This window comes from Equus caballus, chromosome 1 (genome assembly GCF_041296265.1).
Source record: "Equus caballus isolate H_3958 breed thoroughbred chromosome 1, TB-T2T, whole genome shotgun sequence".
In the NCBI taxonomy this organism is placed as follows: domain Eukaryota; kingdom Metazoa; phylum Chordata; class Mammalia; order Perissodactyla; family Equidae; genus Equus; species Equus caballus.
This window is the reverse complement of record NC_091684.1, coordinates 199,469,680-199,480,640: the sequence shown is the minus strand read 5'-3', so window position 1 is coordinate 199,480,640 and position 10,961 is coordinate 199,469,680. Positions and strand designations below refer to the sequence as shown.

Here is a 10,961-nt window from a genome sequence, read left to right as displayed (position 1 = left end):
ACAAGGTCCTTTGACAGGAAGGCAGGAGGGTCAGTGTTAGAGTAGATGATGACAGAAGCACAGGTCAGAGGTGGCCATGAGCCGAGGAATGCAGGTGCCTCTAGAAACTGGGCAAGTCAAGAGAGGATTCTCCCGTCTCCAGAAGGAACGCAGCCCCGTTGACACCTTGATCTTAGCCCTGTAAGTCTCATTTTGAACTTCTGACCTCCAGAACAGTAGGGTATTAACTTTGTGTTGTTTTAAGTCTCTAAGTTTGTGGTAATTTATTACAGGAAACTATTACGCTAGATTACTCTTGCTCTTTACTCTTCCACATGAATTTTAGAATAATTTTATTAAGTTCCACACACATCCACAAATTCCACAGAAAGTATTGATTGGAACTGTATGGAATTCATAGATAAATTGGTGGAAAGTGATATCTGTAGCTTATTAAGTCTTCTCATTCATGAGCATAATATACCTGTACACTTAGTCAGTCTTTTAATTAAGTACAGTCATGTGCCGCCTAATAATCCTTTGGTCAACGACAGACCACATATACGACGGTGGTCCCATAAGATTAGTGCCATGTAGCCTAGGTGTGTGGTAGGCTGTCCCATCTGGGTTTGTGTAAGTCACTCTGTGATGTTCACCCAACAACGAAATTGCCTAATGACACATTTCTCAGAATGCGTCCCAGTCATTAAGAGACAGACAACTGTATTCTAATTATCTCCATAAAGGTCTTCCACATCTTTTGATTGATAGATTTATTCTGAGGTACTTTGTAGTTTTTATTTTTCATGGAACAGAATTTTTTTAATTACATTTTCTCATTTGTCATTGTCTGTATATAGCAACACTATAGGTTTTTCCAAATTGATCTTTTTTCCAGCAAACTTGCTCAACTTTAAAAAAATTTTCTCCTAATTTGCCTAAAGTGCGTATTGGATTTTCCATATAGACAATGGTGATTAACAAACGGTGTGTCTTCCCTTCTAGTCCTCGCCCTCTGCTCTCTGTGCCTTGTCTAAGTGCAGTGGGTAAGCTTCCAGGCCAGTAGAACAGGCAGTGATGGTGTTCCCTTCTCGTTCTGGTCAGCCGGCTTTGTAGTTCTACATGTTCTTTCCTGTTTTGAACAATGAAACAACCTGTACTGTTCAAGCCATGGGGACCAGCTACCTCTTTTACACGGTCAGTTCCACAAAGATCTTTCTACAATGATCCTCCATCTCTGTGCCATCTGTTTGCCTTTGTCCAAAAGACAGCCTCCTTTGGAAAGTTGGTGGGCTTTCCGTTACAAACCCTGTTTATGGTATGAAATTAAGAAAATCCCCAAAGGGAGCAATAAGCCAAATAAATTTTAATAGTAGCACTATGTTTTTTTCTGGGATCTCTTTAATCAGCCTAGGATGTCCAGCATAGATGTCTAGGATACATTTACAGGGCTCCCACCGCATCCTCGATGATGGGAGTGCCCTGCAGAAGACCTGGTGGACTCTGGAGCCGCACAGGAACCTGGCCCGGGAGTCCCACAGCTGAATAAGGAAATCCAGCCCCTGTTTGAGGTGCAGTGGGGCCAACCGCCATCTCAGGGAGATCTGGGAGGAGGTGGAAACTGGGGACTCAGCCACTGCCCTCCCACACCAACAAAGTGAGCTAGCAAATCCACAGCAACATGCATGCGTGGCAATGGTGCCTGACCTAACACCGACCTTCTAAGCATAAACATGGCTGCTGCTTCGCTTCTGCCTCCCAAATCTGGTAAAAATTTCTCCTGTGGCCAACCTGTGCCCAAAACCATGCAGAGAAGGGAACTCTGGGAAACACGGTTCTAGCTTAACTACATTGACAATAAAAAGCTACCACAGTTATTGTCTCTTAGATGGAAAGCGTCTTATGTATATCACATCCTCTTGACTGTATACAGAATACCTTCGCTTAGCCAAATTTTAAAATTTTTAATAAAAGTCTATTAAGGCTTAATTTGAAAAATCTATCTTTTGTTCCAACATTGGACATCGTCCTTCACATTTCCCAGAGGCCCTCATGGGTAGCAGTTGAATTTTTCTTTCCTTATTCACGTTAGATAACAAATGTACCACATCATCAGCACGAGAGACAGGCAAAACATTTAATTAACTAACTAAAACAGTGTGTATACACATAATTATACACGATTGTGTTACATGTGTGATTTGCCACTGTAGCTTTCCTCATATCCTTTTTGGAAGTGCATGGGATAAAAAAACAAAACAGGATATTTCCATGACTACGTTTGATTTTCACGAGACTTTCCAAAGCAACGTCCAAAGAAGAATCCTCTGACTCAACACTTTCATTTCCAGAGAGGAGTCCTCGAGTGGACACTTCCTGTTTCCTGTTGTTTCATTTCCAGAGAGGAGTCCTCGAGTGGACACTTCCTGTTTCCCGTTGTTTCATTTCCAGAGAGGAGTCCTCTCCGTGGGCACTTCCTGTTTCTCGTTGTTTGGACACAAGATGGACGGTCATAGTGGCCTCTTCCCAGGGAAGTACGACTTCTCCTCTAAGGTGCATTTGCTAATTTCTCTTTTGTTTCTTTTTCAATCAAGGCTGGATGCCTGTGTCAATACTGATTCTTGGTCGGGATTTTTCACTCAAAACAGTCCGAACACAAAACAAAGTTTTTGGACAAAGATTTGAAGTGAGAGTCTAACAAAAGGTGTGGAATATGATATGTGGACTAGTGTATTATTTATGTCACTATTTTGAGATCTTATCTTGAATTCTTAGGAACCTCAAACTACAGCTTGTAGTGTTAGTCCTTGGGGTACTGTTTTTTGCATAATAAATGCAAAATGATACTAGTTTTATTTTATGGTTTACCTGGAGAAATTTCATGTAAAATAATGTATCTAAGTATAAACCATTATTTCTGAGATATAAATTATACTCTCGAAATCTTCCCAGAATCTCTAATTTTGTAAATGACCAAACCGGGCTTCCTTAAAGTTCTTGCTGAATTAAAAGATGATACGGTAGGTTCACAGAAGTACATCTGACCAAATCCATGTTAAGTGTTTTTTGCTTTTTCTTAAAAGTTGGGTACTGTTGGTAAGATGATTTGCAGGGGGTAAAACAACCAGTCTGAGGTGTATTTTTCTATCTGTAAGTAATTTCTTTGGCATATTTGGATCATGGTACAATTGGTGAGATGCATATTATATCATCATAATTGGGATCTCAGAAGGTACAGCTGATATGGCATGGAATGAATTCCTTTTAATAAATTAAAAGAAAACATTTAAAGATATGCCTTCAAAGGTAAGTAGAATTTTATATAAAAAGCAAGGGCTGAGTTAGTTGTAGTTACTTGAATCAGTTTAGCCAAGGTTTACAAATGTGTTATTCATCATAATGTTAAATTAGTTTGATTTTCTGAATGTCATGGAGGAAGAGCAGGTCAGCAATACCTCCCTCGGAGACTTAAAAATGGATGGGCGTGTCCCAGGACAGGGACACAGAGGCACTGCAGAACGAGGGCAGCACGAGCCAAGGCGTGGAGATGGGAAACGGGCAGTTTCTCAGCCCTGAGATGAGGGGAGGGAGTGGGCAGCCCTGGCCCCCTTGTCTATAAAGCTTGGATCTTACCCTGGGGTGATGGGCAGCCAATGATGGAGGGAAACTGAGGACTTAGGAATGAGTTGGTTCAGGACAATAATCACAGGGTAGACTCCTAGGTCCTATAGGTTTAATGTTATAGAGTGGGGTTCTATTCATGGAAACCCATTCATAAGAAGAAAAACCCCAATCATGAAAATAAACAGCAAAGGAATAAAACAAACATACATTTTTACAAATGCGTGTTAAGAGCTATGCCATGGAGGCTACCTTTTGTTTTGCATGAACTGCACTGAAGTTGGCTTCCTTTCCTTGTCAGTCTCCCTGTAGCAAACATGTGAATATTTTATTTTTCCAAAGACCTTTGACTTCAATTAAGAATTATGGTCATTTGTCTCTAAACTGCTACCTGACAATTAGACTCATTCATTTGTTCATTTAATAAATATCTATGGAACACCTACTATATAAGATATTGTTCTAATGGTAAACAAAAAAGACAAAGACCCTCCATCATGGAGATGTCTTTTTCTACTTGGAGAGAAAGAAATAAGATACACAGTCACCCCTACACAGACTCACTCACACACACACACACACACACACACGCTGGGTTGTGAGAAGGATGGTGATATTTTACAGAGTTATTTTATATAAGTCAGGGAAGGCTTCTTGTGGAGGTGACATTCAAGCAGAGACCTGAATGAAATGAGAGAACGAGCAATGAGACTGTGGGGGGAAAAGCTATGGATGGGTGCCTCCAAATGTCTGGATGTGTGAAGACGGTGGGCAGTTACTCAAGTCCTGCTTCTTTGGTGATTCCTTGCTGTAAACGTGGACATGGATTCGGTCAGCTGCACCCCTTCTGATTTCACTGGACTCCTCAGGGTCCCTGGTCAACCTCAGGCTTGTTGGGAATGTCTGTCAAAGTCATTAAGTGGACACAAATGTGATGGTGTTGGTGTTGGTACTGGTGGTGGTGGTGGTCGGTATGTGTGGCTCTTCTAATAAAAAAGGTTTGAACAGCAAGGAGTTAGAAGTCAATACACTATAAATATGGGATCCTAATAACACAATCGGACATTCATTTAACGACTCAATAATGATAATAACAACTGGCACTTTTAAAAGCACTTACCATGTGTCAGACATTGTTTTAAGTGTTTATGTGACATATCATTTGATCCTTTCAGAAATTCTGTGAGATGGGCAAGTACTACCCTCATGACAGAGTTGAGAAAGGAGGCTTAGAAAGTCTAAGTAACTCGCTCAAGGTTACACAGTGAGTGTTTGAAATGAGGCTAACCTCAGAGCCTAAACTTTCTACCAGCCCCTGTGCTGTCCTGCCTCTAAGGGTGATGCCGCTGACAGCAGCTCGGAGGCTGGGAGGACACGAGGGCTACACAGGAGGCAGCACTTCTGACTAATTTCCTGACCCTGAGCCCTCACCTGGGCATCCTGTTACAGTCTCCAGAGTAAACATCATCCTTCGGTGCTTTGAACATAGACTTATGATTGACAGGAAAAGGGAGCAGACAGACTTCCTATGAGGAAATTCATCTTTAAGGATAATTAATCTCCATTTGTGAGATTCAAAAGCTTGTTACACCTGTGCAGGTCGAACTGAGAAACAAGGAGGTGGAAGCAGGGCCATTCTATAGCCAAGAGTGAACTTGTGATACTGAGGAAGCTGCAAAAGCCCACAAATTCAAATAATCACAGCGTGGGCTGGACCTCTGGCAATAAACCATGTTTCCTTCTGGACACAATCATTTTCTCCTGTGATACCTGAAATTATCATTAATTCGATGCTGAAATAACTGCATGTTTCCCCCAAAATAACTCATGTAAAGTTAATCATCGTTCATAGTTATAAATGTGTTTGGTTTCTTTTTTCCTACTGCAAAGGTGATGACAGATATGTAAATCCTTTAATCCAAACCATTGCATCATGTTAAAGCTGATCGGTGAACAGGCTGGAAAGATTAAGACAATGGCTCTTCTAAAGAGCAGCTTTGTGGACCGCCACAATCTCAGCAGGTAAGATCTATCAATATTTAGTATTGTTTATTTCATAGACACTCACGCACAGTTCAAAAACAAAGTATATGAGAAAAAGTGAATCAGAGTGAGAGAAATTAGATTGTGATTTTAGTTTACCTTATAAATTTCTCCCTATGTACAAAAAGTACAAATTTTTTCGTTTTCTTCCTCTTACAGGGAGTGGGCCTGCTGTTTTATTTTATAATTTTTAGACATTGAAACAGTCATAAACTCACAGAAACACTGAGAGCACAGCACATATAACTTTACTGCTTGAATTATTTGAGATAGGTTTTGGCATTGAGGCATCATAATTGTCAATACTTCAGTGTCCAAAGACCATCTGCCAGGTGACCACAACACAACAATCAAGACAGAGAAGTTGACACTGAAGCCTAACCCTAACACTGACCCTCTAACCCCAAGGCTACCATAACCTTGACCCTCTAACCCCAACCCTAACCCTAACCCTGACCCTCTAACCCTAACCCTAACACTGACCCTCTAACTCCAACCCTAACCCTAACCCTAACCCTGACCCTCTAACCCTAACCCTCTAACCCTAACCCCAACCCTAACCCTAACCCTGACCATGCCCATGGAGTCTTTGTTCCAGTGGAATCCGGTCAGAAGTGGTGGGAGATTATAGATCTCCAGTTCTGTGGGATCAGTAGAATGATCCCTGGGCTTGAAATCAGAAAATGGTTTAAATTTTTTCACTTTCCCTGAAAGCCATGTGACCTTGACTTTGAACATCTGTTCTGTCATCTGTAAAATGAGGACAATACCTCCCTTACAGTGTTGTTTTAAGGATTAAATGAGATGTATATAGAAAATACTCAAAACATAGTATGGGATTATTTTCAAAATAATGTGCATATATTAACTCATTTAATCCCTCTCTGGGTGCACAATATACTGAGTACATAACAAAACAGAAGAAGGCTCTGAAATCTATAAGGTACACTTCCATCTATCCACTGTAACAGCAAAACGTGAGGCATCAAAGTAACGCAGCCAACATCTCTGCCTCCTGGAACTCACATTCTAGCACAGAAGACGGGCGGTGAAAGTTAGAAATACTTTAGCTGGAGACGCGTTCAAGGTATTCATACTGGAAATGATATGGTAAAGGGAATTTGGAGTGCAAGGGGTGCAGTTTTAGGAAGGGTGGTCAATGAAGGCCTCATTGAGAAGGCGTCACTGGAGTAAAATTTTGGAGGAGGTGAGGACGTGAAGAGTTGAGCCAGGGCTCTCTCGGGGAAGAGCATTTATTCCAGGTGGAGACAGAGCAGGGCAATGAGCCTGAGGTGGGCACTTGCTGGTGTGCTCCAGGCTCGGGGCTGGAGTCAGGGAGGGGGTGGGGGGTGTGCCTAGGGAATGGGGCCCCATCACCAAGGGATGAGCTCACCATGAGACATCTGCATTCCAGCGCAGGCTCACGGCACTTAGCTAACCTTTCCATGTGTTGGTTTAAAACTAAAGCTCTCGGGGTTTTTTCCATGTGATTTGTCTCTTAATCTTAAATTCCTATTACAAAGCATTCCAAACAGTAGTACTTTAACATGGTCCAGTAGATAAACTAAAGGCAAGACTTTATTTTAAAAAGCTTTAATACTGAAAACAGAATAATTGTGCTTCCTCACTTAGTATTTCTCCGCAGCCATTGTGGTTCACTATAACTTCATTGAGAACACAGAAGAAATTTGTAGAAGGAAGATGGGAATCTGACTCCCCACTTTCTTTCGTTTTCCAAACTGGCATTTCATGGAAAGACATGAATGCCTGAGCTAGTGTTTCTCTCAGAAGTGGGCATCTGATTCCCAGTCACCATAATAGGTAGTAAAGAGAAGAAAGACCTCTAGTTTATCGTTATGCTTGCTCTTCTCTTATCAGAATGCCTACTCACACCAGAAAAATTTATTTTAACAGGTCAAAGAGTAGTACACCACAGTACGCATCCTGCCATGTTTTGGTTATCATGTCTTTCATTTTACAAACAACATGAGGACATTTATTTTAAAAATATAAAAAGTTAATGTTGAGTTTTCAAAGGTCGAGGGCTTTTCGGCTAGTTCCTCTGAGCTCTTCACAAAGTGGACGTATTGAGAAGCTCTCTAAGAGCTGAAAGATACTCTCAACTATGTCTTCAAAGATTTATGTGCAGCTGTTGCAATTTTTAAATGTTTAATTTATCACGACATATCAGGCACACTCTTAGGACTGAGGTGAGTGTTGGCCAGTTAATTCTAGCAAAAATATCAGTTGATAACTAAAAGTAGTGAATTCCATCTTCAAGGGAAAATTATTCTCTGAGCTTCGGCACCGGCATCTAGTTCCACGTCACCTTGAGGGCCATGTTATTAATGCAAAGGACCAGGTTCAGCTGATAAACTCAGAGCTCCTCATCCCTAGTCTACAGAGCCATTCCAAGAATCGATGGGCAAGAGAGAAACCAAATGGCTTGTGGTCTCAGGCAGAAGGTTAGCATCATTGCCACAGGGCACCTTATGAGGATGTCCTTAGAGAGCAGCTCACTCCACCCGAGTGTCCAGTTGTCCTCTGCGTAAAGCGGAATCCTGTTGCTTTTTCCATTTGTTGAAGGTTATAAAGGCATGACCTGGTTGCTAATAAAGCTTTGTAATCTCAGGATGCATTAATAGAGACAGAATGCCCAGATCAAGCCAGCAACTGACATGTCAGCACTCAATACCAGTAAGACCAGTTCAGAAATATTGGTGTTTGGTTCTTGCCCAACATACTAAGATGAATGTTGATAACTTGGGTAAGATCTAGAGGATGGCACAGAAACAGTGAGGTGTCACATGAGGGGCAGCTGAGGAATCAGAATATTTTGCCTAGAAAAGAGAATTCTTGGGTGCTGGTTTCAGGAAAATGAAAGATCATCTGTGGCACATGACTTGGACTTATTCTGAGATCTTCAGAAGATGATGTGTGAACGAAACCTGCTCGATTCCAGCTTTGTGATAGAGCTGTGTTTCCTGACACACAGCATGTCCTGTTTGAATAACATTTGAGGTGCTATCCCTCTCACTCTGCTCTTTGGCTCCATGAAGGGGACAGGGACCATGTTGTGTGTCCTGTTGTCTTTCTGTCTCCCTTGGACTCCTCTCTTTTATGCTTACACCTTCCTCTGTATTGTCCCATGTATGCCAATCTTCATCGCATTCTCTGAAATACAAACTCATCCCACATGCTTCTTATGGTCATCATTCCTGACAGTTACCAAGAGTTAACAAATAGATACCGTGACCCCTAGCACCACGACCTCTGCCAAGAATAAGCAGTCTGAGCCAGACATTACAAAGAGGTCATGGCGGCCACTGAACTGGGCATCTGAGATAACACTCAACCCCACCTAATTAGCATTTACCATGCCCAGGCACTGGGCTGAAGGTCCTGCATGAATTTACTCATTTAATCTGCAAAATAATTGAGATGGATAATTTTATTATCCTCATTTATAGATGGGGAAGCTGAGAGTAAGAGAGATTAAATAACTTGTTGAGAAACACCAGCAGTCTGACAAATCTGTACTACCTCCTGGATAAATCTAGAGTTTCCTGAGAGGGGAAGGGTTGGGTGTGTGATCAGAGAAGACAGGACCCAGTGGTAGTGGGGAGAAGAGATGGTCTGTGCTAGAAGTGTGCTCCAGGAGGGACAAATGGAGGCGAGTACAGACGAGGTAAAGACACATCCTGTGGTAGCAGAAAGGGCAACATGGGCAGATGGCCTTGGGAGCCCTACTTTGTCCAATCTTTTTCCATTTGTTAAAACTTGCTTCTTCCTGATATTTTCATCAGCATTTTAAATTATGCAGAATTGCTGAGTTGCTACATATACTCTGTGTAGACCTATCCCAGCTTATGTTAAGTTTGGGTATATGGCTTAAGTGAGGTTTTCCTAGATTTTTCTCATTCCACATGAGCGATACGTGGCTACCTCCCTTTGCTCCATCTAGGAACAGCTATCATGCTGCACCACCACGGGCAGGGAAAACAGAAAGAAGTTCGGTCTGATCTCCTTTCTCTCCCCCTATGATGTAAACTGCCCCCCAAGTTGGATAAATGGAAATGCTGAGCCTCAGGGAAGCAGGGTCTAGAACAAATATTTTGGTGAAAGAATCTACAGTATTTTTACCCCTTTCCATACAGATGGTGCTGATTCCCAAGCTTGCTAGAGAATATGTATTTGGAGAAGCCAGGAAGAGAGGCTGCCCACTTTGCAGTTTCAATTTTTGTGTTGATGTAATTAAAAAAGAGAACATCTATTTTTAATCTGTGTACTCTGGATATTCTCCATTGGCTCCTCAGACTGACCCTCGACCTGTCATAGGGCTTCATGGGCAGATTCACCCAGGTTCCCCTTCACCCTGGATTACAGTTGGGTTTGGCCAATGGAAGGAACAGGCAGAGGAGTAGAGAGTAGGAGGAGATGACCTCTAGGAATTAGTCCCTCATCCCCGCCCCATGGTTTGGCGGTAGTGTGCTTCCCTGCTTAAACCCACAGCTCCTGTTGGGTGGCATCTCTGCCATCTCTCCCTTGTCCCCTCTTGCCTAGGAGTGGTAACAGCTTCCAAGAGATCCTTCCCCATCCTTGGTGATTTCCTTGACCCTGCCCAGCCCTCTGTAAAATTCCTTTCATTCAACGGTGCTCAGTTACCCTTTGAATGTGCCATCTTTCTGCTGGAATCTTTGCTGATACATTTGTCTCTTGATAGACTTTAAAAAATGAAATACGTGGATCACAGAATCAAACCACTCAAAGTGAACTTTAATATTACATACATTTTATAGGAAATAAATAATTCAGGAAAATTTACCTATAATTTTAAAAAATCACAAAAGATACCAGGAAAAAAGAGAGTAACTTGCTGAAATAAAAGTTAATGCCCAATACATGGCCTTGGTCCCATGTGTAAAGTAGACAATAGCTTTTGTGAATTGCTAAAATAATATCTATTTCCATAGTGTGTATTTCAGGTGATCACAATATTTCGTAAATTTAAAAAAACAATTATGATGCTATTAGGTGACTGGAGGCATGTTATAGATGTGCACGCAGAGGAAATCCAGCGGAGTTAAGTGTTTGATGCAGGCAGACAGTCATCAAATACCGGAGTCACAATACCATGTCACGAGTAGGACAGCAGATCCAAGCCTGCTTTGCTCCCTGTGAATGACTCAAGCAGGGGCTCTTCCCAAATTCAGAAAGCCGCTGGATTTGCTCAAGTGAAATAAACCTCTGCTGAAGTGCATGCTAATTGTCCTCCCTGCCTTTCAAAGTCATCAAATTCTAAACCTGAATATGTTGTT

General features: G+C 41.8%; 1 long non-coding RNA gene across 1 annotated transcript in view; it reads left to right on the top strand.

Moving 5' to 3' along the window:
- The first annotated feature begins 2,380 nt into the window (after nucleotides 1-2,380).
- The window catches only part of LOC111769597 (uncharacterized), an 11,843-nt gene continuing 3,262 nt past the window's right edge, over nucleotides 2,381-10,961 (top strand). The window contains exons 1-2 of the long non-coding RNA XR_002802394.2: nucleotides 2,381-2,532; nucleotides 5,491-5,622. This is a non-coding gene — a long non-coding RNA (uncharacterized lncRNA). The remainder of the gene's footprint in view (nucleotides 2,533-5,490; nucleotides 5,623-10,961) is intronic.